At 31.2% G+C, this 11,846-nt stretch overlaps 1 non-coding gene across 1 annotated transcript; it reads right to left on the reverse strand.

Moving 5' to 3' along the window:
* Positions 1-11,689: 11,689 nt before the first annotated feature.
* On the reverse strand, positions 11,690-11,760 carry J4E93_011007. Its single transcript has one exon. It is a non-coding gene; the product is annotated as a tRNA-Asn (tRNA).
* Positions 11,761-11,846: the final 86 nt, after the last annotated feature.

The raw sequence follows: 11,846 nt of genomic DNA on the forward strand, positions 1-11,846 counted from the left end.
GGTGAATAATAAGACCGGCCGACCTTTATACTTTAAAACTCTCCTCATAGATTCACATGTAACCTCGGTTTTCTGCCAAGATTAGGAAGCAGACAGATGTGGAAGGCAACACTATTGCCAACCAGGCTGCAATATTGCCAAGCCTAGGCAGCAGCCATATCTGGAAGGCAACAATATTGCCAAGAGAATGAAACGAGCCACAGATAAGAATCTGCCAATCCGAGAGGGAAGAGCTATCTTTATCTCTTTCAGATGACGCGTCTTTTGTTGGAGATCGCCTATCGTAATGAGTCATAGATAAGATTCCACCAATCGGTCTCTCTTATTCATTTATTGCCAAGAATATTGCGTGGTCATCCCCTCCGTATCTCCGATCACATCTAGTCATAGATAAGGATGCGCCAATCAAATCTCTTCCCTTTTGCCAAGAAGATTACGCGTCATCCCCTCAGGATCGTCGATCGTGGTGAGTCATAGATAAGGATGGACCAACCAGATATACCAGCCTTATCTTTTGTTGTCCAGCTGACAGGTTCTCGACCCATACTTCTGTACTGTTGCCTGCTTGGTACAACGGTTGCCTGCTTGGCACAGTGGCTATGTGCTTGGCGTTTTAAAGTATAAGTACCACCCTTTTCTCCCCGACTATTTCGTTTCCACCACCCCACCAAGGCATCGCATACTACAAACATACCGTTCACCAACCATCTTTTCGCCAACCGCTTTTATCAACACAGTTCTAATTTTTTTTCTAGTAATTTCATAGAAATTACGTCGAAAAAAAATAAAAAACCACCCTTCCACTTACCATACCACACCACTCCCACATCACCCACAATGGCTACTACCCTTTCCTCAACCCCTTCCTCTGTCGAAGTTTCGACAACTCAACCTGTTCACCAAAACCTCCCCAGGTTTTCTTCTGAACGTCTTTTTATTCGATCACTCTTTGAGTCGGATTTTGAAGCCTATCACCTCCTCCTGAAGCAACCTGAACCTATGCGTGGTTACGGCCTTGACGCAATGATTGAACCAAAGACAGCTCGACTTTGGTTCAATCAATTCCAAGACGAAACAAGAGTCGGAATCTTTCTCAAAAACTCAGATGAAAGGGAGGGAGAACTTATCGGTGAGGGATTGGTCCTTAAAATGGAAAAGGAATGGCCTAGAGTCCATTATGTGTTCAAAAAAGAGCATTGGGGTCATGGATACGCCACAGAGTTCCTGAAGGCATTTTTGCCCGTTTGGTGGGGTCTGCCCCGTGAAAATACAACCATCCTTGTTGAGGAAATCTCCCTCGATAGCCAGGAGAAACATAAGGCAACTGAGCGATTGTGTGCTGAAATTGAGATGGGTAATAAAGCAAATCAAAAGGTGGTGGAAAAGGCAGGGTATGAGTTTTGTGGAGAAGTCAAAAAGCAGGGTAAGGAGATCTGTGCGTTTTGGCGTATCATCTGTCCGAAAAAGGAAGAAACGGTTTCTTGATGTTAAGAATTTGTCCTGAACAGTGTTTTTTTTAGGAGTAATGGTTGTTTTAATGGAAGTTTACATATTGATTGTCTGGTTAGAGTATTCAACATACTCTACTTTCTTTATGTTATTTAACCAAGAATGAAATATAAATTTACCATCTTTTAGCATTGCCTCACTTTTTACTATATAAATCTCATCTTTTAATTTAGTCCTGTTTTTGACTTGTTGTAAATATAAATCTACTTGGATAAAATGGAATTTTTTTTTACTAAGTTTTGTCTCATTCCGCACGGTTAAGTTGGTAAATGCTAACTTGTGTTTTTTGCCTTAGTTCCAAGTACATTAAAACAATGGATGTAATCCTATTTCAATATACACTTGGTATGAAATCAGCTTACGCTAATTGTTTTTTTTTATTAGTTATACATTTGAGGCAAACATTTTACCTCATAATGACATTTGCCCATACGGAAGGACGTATCCCAAGAAAGCTGTAGCCATCATTAAGATAAAGATAACAGTACCAATAGTTCATACTAGAGTTCTAGGTGCTCTATAAGATCCATAGTACATACCTCTACCTATGTGTAAGTAAACTATGAAGAAAAACGCTGAAGCAGTGTTACTATGTAAATAACGTATTAATCATCCGTTGTTTACATCACGCATAATATGCTCTACACTGTTAAATGCTTCTGCTACACTAGGGTTGTAATGCCGAACCCTGTAATTATATTTTACTACATCTACTTTAAACTCGATAACTCTTTTATTAACATATCTAATTCTGCGTCTCTTTTACTTGTTTTAGTCTGGTCAGTTAAAACAGTAACTGCTTTTAACCATGCTAAGTATTGTAGATTCTTATGCCCTTCTAACGGATAATCTCTAAAGTGGGGTACTAGGGTACTAATAATATGATCTTTACTACGAAATCTAAGTCTGCTAACACCGCTAGTTTCAGTATAAACTCTACCTGTTTTAAAATAACAAGCTATTAAATTTAATAAATGTAAATCTTGCGTTCTTTGACTAATCTCAAACACAAGAGAATAATCCTTAACGGGCATGCCTGCTGAATTCACACGGGTTTTTGTAAAATAAGTAAATGAACCTTCACCAGAAGCAAACCCAGATATCCAGAATGGGTTTAGAGTTTGCAGCCGATTTGCGGAACTAAATTCATAAGATGTTTCAAACTCTACTTTTGGTAAAGGGCCTAATTGCACCAATTTAGCTAATAAAGAATCAGATAAAGGTTTATTCAATCGATTTATTAAAGAAGCTAGTCTTAAAAACCCTTCAATATTAGTGTGAGCTTTGTTATTAATAAGATTAAGAATTTCACAAAAATATCTGAAATTTAGAGCTTTAGTACTTTGTAAAGGATATTCATTGAAATGGGCAATAATTACGCTAAGTTCTGATCTGGATCTAACTCTAAACCGTGCATCTTTACCTGCTACAGATACAGAACCGACAGAAAAGAATTTTTTAATAGCATTTAACAACTCTAAATCTCTAATATTTAAAGTTATAATAAAACAAGGCTCTATAGTTCAACCTATAGCAGCAGTTTTAGATTTAAATATAGACATATTAAATGAACCTTCTGCATCAGAGAATCCTGTAACCCATCAAGGATTTAAAGTAAACGTTTCAGATGATATTTGTTTATTCGTACTACTATATCTAGCTTGCCCAGTTAAATTTTTACGCATAGAAAGAGAATTATAACGATATTTTGAAAAGTATAGTATTAATATAAGAATACAAAGGTAAAAGCTTTTGTAGTCTTTCTCATTTCTTTCAAAATGGGATGGACTATATCTTCACTTATATAAATATAGTATATTAACATATGTGTCTTACGTGTAGTCTCTGAGGATCCTAGTAATAATTTAAAATTACTTTGGTTTCCTGCTGATTGCCCTTTTCCTGCAGACTTAATGTCACTACCAATGGATATATGAGGGTGTTCCAGCATATAGTAAGATTTTATAGCAACCCATTAATTGCTAAAGTTACACCCGTAACAATTTGTATGATTAAACAAAAGGCTAATAAAGAACCAAAATTTCACATGTAACTTAAATTTAAAGGTTGTGGTGAATCTACTAAGTAAGAATTCGCTAATCTTAAAATTGGATGGCTTTTTAATAATCTCATTTATTTTTTTTTTATATTTTAAGCTTATTTCTATTCAATAAATTACGTTAACAGTTATACTGCTTTTATTACTATTTCACGAATCTATTATAAACCGTAAAATCTATAATAAACTGTAAAATCTTTTATAAATTTCCTGTTATTGTTTATACGTACTAGTATATAGACATCTATATCCTGTACGTTACTATTAAGTTCTTTGTTTACCGCCTCCGGGGATTTTAATACCCATAACATCGCTATTAAATTACCTACTTCTAACATTCTTAAGGCTCTATCTTCTAAATCAGATTCTTTGTATTAATACAAAGGAAGTGTAATAAAATAAGTGGTTTGAACACTTAACCTTCCTCAATTATTTTTTTTTTACATATATCATCTGTAAAAAAATAACAGCCTCCTTGTTCTTTTCTTCTTACTTTTTTGTTATATATATATCCTATATTTCTGTTTGGACCCCCCTTAGGGGGGCCTAAAAAAAAGTTAAAGAATACGCGGAGGAACTTTTTAATATAGGCCCCTCTCCCCCCGCCCCCCCGCAAGCTTAAGGATACAGGGGCCAAACAGCATGATATATTAAAAAAAGTAAGTGTAAAACAAATGTTCTCTTCCATGAGAAAATTACTTTTTTTTACGGGGCTTTACTAAACATTTGTTTATCTTAAACATTTGTTAATCTTCTCCCCCGATTCCACTAGAAATATACATAAAGATCTCTCTTGCTATTTACCGCCAGATAGCTGATATAAATAATGGGATTTGTCATGCTATATTCCTTCGGATAATCCCTTCAGGTTCCTAAATAATCCCTCAGGGATTAGGTAACATAGTTATATAGCATAACAAGTTAATGGTAATTTAACTATTTGTTTATATTTAAAAAGATAGAGGGACAAACTAGTTAACCGGTAGAAATTAACCGATAGAAACACGAACTAGTTTACAGATAAAAATATGAGAAGTATATGAGAACTAGTTAACCGATTGAAAGACCAACAAAACTTAACTAGTTACTTAATAATATTATTTACAATAATCCTCTTAACATAGGTCCTGCCATTCTAAAGGATTCCATTAAAATTTCATTACTATTTTGATGTAACAGCTCTGATGTATTACCATGTATTCCAATCGCATCCCTAGCTTCAGTAGAAAGTGGTACACGTTCATAAGCGGCGGCAGCTCTTCTAAAATTATGACGCGCAACAGCAATCCTACACGCTGAAGATATAAATTGCATAGTTAGAGCATGTCTCTGATGTGATAATCATATAGAAGAGGATCTGACTGCATAGGCCATCTCTTCAGCAGACATAAGATTATCATGAATACTTTGTTGATCATTTAGTGTTTGTAATATAAGTGAGACTACCATGTGGAATTGTTCTTTACCCTTTTCATAACTATTATATAACTATTATATAAGTAAAAATAAATCTAGTCTATCTTGCTATTATAATAGCCATTAACAAATAATCATTTAAACATGAGGTATAAACTGCCCTCTATAATTATTTGTACCATAGTTTGAAATAAATTTAGCCCCCGGCGTCTTCTCAGCGCAGCAGCCTCAGTTTTCTTCTTACTTTTTTTTTTACTATTTTTATATATGTAAAAAAAAGTTAAATAACACGCTGAGGAACTTTTTTTTGGGGGGGGGGTTATATTTGATTTTTCTTTTTTTTTTCGACGCAATTTATTTAAATAAATTGCTATAAAAAAAAGTAAAAAGTAAGCAAAAAAGACTGGGGCTGCGTATTACTTTTTTTTTTACATATATTATAATATATGTAAAAAAAAAAAGTTGGTAAAGTATTCCGGCTTCTAAGCCTAAAGGGTAATTATTTGTTAAATGATATGGTATTCTACGTCATAGACCAACAGCTAAAAATGGTGTACCTATCCCTTCTAACTTTTTTTTCATATAGTATACTATATGAAAAAAAAGTAAGAGAAAAAAGTTCTAACCTAAAAGTCTATTTATAATTTCCACTATAATTTCAACTAAACCAAATACTTTATAATCCGAATAGTTATCACTATCTTCTTTTTTATTTGATGTATTATCTGATTTATGCAAACTTGAATTAGATTGATCACTTAGAGAACTATTCGATTGATCTCTCAGAGAATTTTTCTCTTGCGCTAATTTTCTATTTTCCCTTTCTTTAGATTGTTCTAGATCTTTCAGGAAATATGGTAAATCGCCTACATCAGGAGTATTCCCTTCATAATAATCTTGAACATCAGGATCATTTCTTAGTGTAGTTAAGTGTGCATTTTTCTCTTTTTGAGAATCAGGAAGTCTATTATTTAATGTCATAGCGTTCCTAGATTCCCTAATTAGTTTATCAATATTTGCTATCCTATCTTTTGTTGAAAGACTTTCCTCCTCCTGCCCTTCATTATAGTTATCAGTACCACCTGTATCACCATGATCGTTGCTATCAGTACCACCTGTATCACCATCATCGTTGCTATCAGTACCACCTGTATCACCATCATCGTTGCTATCAGTACCACCTGTATCACCATGATCGTTGCTATCAGTACCACCTGTATCACCATGATGGTTGCTAGACCCTTCGGATTTATATGTTAGATCCGAAAGATTATTACAAGAAGTATTGAAAATAGCATAGATATAAAGTATAAAAATAGTATTAAGTACTCCTACTATAATGTTAAATAAGAGAGTAAAGAGTTCTAACCATTGAGGATCTAAAAATATTACGATCCCCAATAATATATGGATACAAATAAGAATAATCAGACAATATCTACAAAATGTCAATACAAAATCCCAGCTTCTAATCCTAAATGATGATTGTTTGTTAAATGATATGCTAATACTCGTCATAAACCCACAGCTAAGAATGCTGTACCTATCATTACATGTACAATAATTGTTATCGTAAGGGCTCCTTATCCCTTACCTCCCCTTTCTTTTCAAAAGGGTTCAGACTATGTCATCAATCAATAAATGATTGCAGGATTTCGTGGTAGGCTTATTGTAAATAAAGTACTCACCTACTAGTCGTTGAACCTTCATATATTCCTTTTAATTTTATTTAATATATGCTTGGCTGCATATTGTCCTACATAAACACATATGAATGGTAAAGTAGGAGTTCCATGCAATTTATCCTGTTTTCTGTCAACTCTATTCAATAATGGTATCAAATTTAATCGTGTAATTTTTATGGTGAAGACCTGATAATAAACAATTTTTAATAATTTTTCTAGGTATGTTAAGATTTAAGCTACACTCTGATATACTAGTAAAATATTGTACCTTACCATTAGTATCTTCTACTTTTATTTTAAAAAATTTCGACACTAATTTATAAGTACCTCTTAAAAATAAAATTCCCTTTTTTACTTCATAAGGGGTTGGCAACGATAATAGATAATTTAACTTTTGCTCGATTAACGCTTTATTTTTATCATAGTTTGTAAGAAAATAAGGATTTAATCTAAAATTATTCATATTAGATTTAATGAGATAAATTAATTCTTTACCTTCATCTAAAGTATGATACCCATAATAAGTAATTTTAACTATCATAGATCAATCTTCAAAGTCTAAAGATTTTTTAGTCAACATACCTTTAGAAAAAATAGGTATTATTTTGTTCATTAAAATATTAATATTATTAATTTCTAATATTACAGAACCAGCTGACTTTCTATCGGATGTATATAAATTACCATTTTTTAAGTTATTTAAAATACTTTTAAATAATTCTAATTCTTTTATATGATTTTCATACTTTATTTTTGGTTTTAATTTATTTGAACTAAAAGTCGCATCTCCTTCTGTAAATCCTATTAATCAGTACTCATCTATAATCATATTTTCTCTAGCTTTAGAATTTTGATTTATAAGTTTCATATCGTTATAGTATTGTAAGATATCTATTTTACCTTTAAAAGTTAAATGTTTTTTATCTATTAATAAATGAACTGCTTTTTTAAAATTCAAATATTGAAAGAATTTAGAACTCTTTAACTCTCTATAATTAAATATAGGTACTATAACATTTATTAGTGATTTTTGATCATTTACAAAATAATTACATTTATCACCTGATTTAGAAATACTTCCACAATTTAATCTGTTTCTAATATATTCTAAAACATATAAATCATTTATATGCAGAGTAATTTGGTAAGTTAAATTTAAATTATTATATTTATTACCATGTAAACCTTTTAAACTAATATTAAAATTACCTTCAGCGTCCGTAAATCCTACTAATCAATCAATAAAATTCTTGTCTAAATGAATTAATTTTTTATTTGATTCTAAAGTAAGAACTGAATTGTTTTTTACACTAAATTGATTATCCAATGACATGAAAGAATTGGTAGGGACTGCTGTAATTAATCCGTGGACAAATTTGTTATCATAAGAGCTCTTTATCTCTTATATCCATTCTTTATCAGAATGGTTCAGACTATGTCTTCATTTATAAAGTATTTAATACTACTATTATAAATGTGGGGTGTTCGTGGTAGAATTATTGTAAATAAAGTACTCATCTACTAGTCGTTGAGGCTTCATGTATCCCTCAAAATAAAGATTATTATTTGTGTAACTCTTTATTTTTAATAAATTTAATAAATACATGCTTCGCCGCACATTGTCCATATTATCTTATTGGCAGCGCCTTATAATAATGATGGAGTTTCATGCTATTTACCCCATTTTCTATTTTAATAAATATATTGATGTATTTAATTTATCTATTTCTATTCATGTTTCTTTTTATTTCTAAAATTTCTTTTAATGTAGCATTATGTTCATCGTACTTATTAATTTCTCCTACGATATTAACTACTTTTTTGAAATCATAAAAATCCAGTAATTTATTTCCTCTTAAAGAGTATTTTTCAAAAAAAGGTACTATTTTATTAGTAATATCATTAAATTTATATACTACATAACTAGATTGAGTAGGTCTAGTTTTCACAGTTTCTACTAAACCACAATTTAAATAAATTACCAAATTTTTTAGTAAATCTATATCACGTATATGTTGTGCAATATAAAAATACGGACTTACTTTATACCCTGAATGGATCTTGGATGTTTTTACATAAAAACAACCTTCACCGTCAACAAACCCTGCTACTCAAAATGGATTAAAATCTTTGGTAGGTAATATTAGGTTTCTTGCCGCAGGTATAATATCGGGAAACATATCTAATAATGACTTTGATAAACCTTTACTTATAGAGGCTTTGTAAGATAATATTTTGTTTAAACCTTTTTCAGTTTTATGTTCACCATTGTAAAGAATATCTACTACTAAAGAAAACATACGGAAATCTTCTCTTTTTTGTGTTAATAGATTATATTTGTTAAAATGAGGTATTATTACATCTTTTAGTGCTTTAATGGATTGAACCGAATATATTGCGCTAGGATTACCATTTTTAACTCTTTTTATGATAGTACCTACTGTGAAAAAAGCATTTATTTGTTTAAGTAAATCAAAATCTTTTTCATGTAGTTCTATAGTAAAAATGGGTGCTATACGTAAAGATTTAAACCTTTTTTCATCTTTAGCTGTTTGGTCCCCTCTCTTTTTTAAAAAGAGAGGGGGACCTATTCTAACAGAAAAGCTAGATTCAGCATCACAAAATCCTGTTACTCAATTAGGATTTAAATTACTAGTAGTTTTTATGAGGTTAGAGCTCTTATCTTGAGCTTTAACCGTTGAATAGTTAGATATTTTCATTCATATATTTTTTAAACTAGGAGCTAGAATTAACCCTGTCCCAAAGTAAAAACATGATCCAAAAGCTCCATCTGAAATAGTGAATGATGATACTGAATATTCAACACCTTGTAGTGCTGTAAATACAGTTGCTAATATGATAGTATATAATAGACCATATAAAGCTTTACCTCTTTTTCCGTTAATTAAAAAATGATGTGCATATGTAACAGTAAACCCTGAAGCTAATAAAAGCACTGTATTTATTAATGGTAGTTCAAAAGGATCGATAGCTTCTATTCCCATAGGAGGTCACATAGCACCTAACTCTACTGCAGGTGATAGAGCACTATGGAAGAATGTTCAGAATATTGCTAAGAAAAATAAAGCTTCAGATACTATAAATAAACCAACACCCAGATTTAACCCTCTTTGGACAGCAAGAGTGTGATTACCTAAGTATGTACCCTCTGCTATTACATCTCTTCATCAGAATGACATAGCTAATATTAGTGATGTTAAACTCATTATTAAATTGTATTCTGCATAACCAAATCCATGAAAGGATAAAACAGCGGATGTAGTAAGGCTTAGTAAGCTAATAGATGTATATAAAGGTCATGGAGAAGGAGATACTAGATGAAAAGGATGTGCTTGAAAATTGCTTCTGTTTAAATTTAACATGATATTTAATAATTAGTTCATAATACGTCTTTTTTTTTTTGAAAATCACAACCAAAACATTCCGCATAGAACTACGCGGAATGTCTTTTTTATAATAAAAAGAAACAAAAAGGAAAGACACCATATCATTTTTATGATTTTTTACCTTTTAACAATAAAAGATACAAATATCACTATAACTGCTAAAATATAACAACAATGTAACAACGGAAAAATAGGCATTGAAATATATTACCATATAATCCTTTTCCAAATAAAGGTTATAAAGATTAATAGCCGTGGTATACCATTTATATAGTAATTTACTTAAAGATAGAAATAAATATAAAGTTACTATTTGCATAGTATAAATAGTAAACCACATATCTAAATTAGGTAATACATTAAAATGTAAAATTAACACGAACATTGTTGACACAATACATGATAATAAACGTAGTAACGGTATAAAATTGAAGCCAACAAATACTAAAGGAAAGTCTAAATTGTTGTTTTCATTAGTAAATTTTACACGTTTCCTATTTCTACCATGGGAATTGTAAGATGATTGAGTCTTTTCTGTGTTGTCCGAACTGTAAAAAGAAGAATTAGATTCTGTCTCTGAATTATTTTCACTAGTAAACTGTTCAGAAGGGTTTATACCTTGTTGTAACAAGGTTTTTTCCAACTTATCTCTTTTAAGTTTAAATTCATTAGATTCCTGTAAATACTGAGACAATAATGTAAGATCTTTTTCGCTTTTAACTTTTTTTTTCTCCAATTCAATTTTTAAGTTGTTATAAAGTTTAGCTTTAGTTAAAAACGTATCATGGGAGGTCTTTCAATCTTGTATATATATAAATAACTTATCTATATCAAATACTCCTAGAGTATTTTCCTTATTAGCTACCGTCTTAGAAGACTCTCCATTGTTTTCTTGCAATGATAGTTTAATAGCTTTCCTAAAATCTTCCTCATTTTCTGAATCGGTTCCCGATCGTGATGCAGGTTTTTCTTGTTCAGGTGAATCTATAGCTTTACCTTTACCTTTCCCGGTGTAAAACCCAGATGTTTTTAATTCACCATGTATCATTAGAGATAACATAGGTTCTGATATATAAGTTTTATATAACAAAACTCCTCAGGTAAAAAAAATAGCTAAGCAAAATAAAGCTTCAGATACTATAAATAAACCAACACCCAGATTTAACCCTCTTTGGACAGCAAGAGTGTGATTACCTAAGTATGTACCCTCTGCTATTACATCTCTTCATCAGAATGACATAGCTAATATTAGTGATGTTAAACTCATTATTAAATTGTATTCTGCATAACCAAATCCATGAAAGGATAAAACAGCGGATGTAGTAAGGCTTAGTAAGCTAATAGATGTATATAAAGGTCATGGAGAAGGAGATACTAGATGAAAAGGATGTGCTTGAAAATTGCTTCTGTTTAAATTTAACATGATATTTAATAATTAGTTCATAATACGTCTTTTTTTTTGAAAATCACAACCAAAACGAACAGCAATAGCTGTAGTGCTTACTTTTTTGTTACTATATCACAATATAAAAAAGTAAAAGAGAAAGGGAAATCAGGTAACTATTCTTTTTTTTTTTATGTTATAATGAGCAAAATTGTAAAGGCAAATGAGAAGCCTTTAAAATGAATCGAACATTTATCAAAATATTAACAGTATTCCGCTCTACCATTGAGCTATAAAGGCTATTAAAGAATGTTATAAAGATATCTAGTCCCCCCGCAAGCTTACGGTTACTTTTTTTTTTTACAGGGTAATTTATAAATATCCGA

The sequence above is a fragment of the Alternaria ventricosa genome (genome assembly GCF_023758065.1).
Source record: "Alternaria ventricosa strain BMP 2768 chromosome Unknown scaffold_42, whole genome shotgun sequence".
NCBI classification, from domain to species: domain Eukaryota; kingdom Fungi; phylum Ascomycota; class Dothideomycetes; order Pleosporales; family Pleosporaceae; genus Alternaria; species Alternaria ventricosa.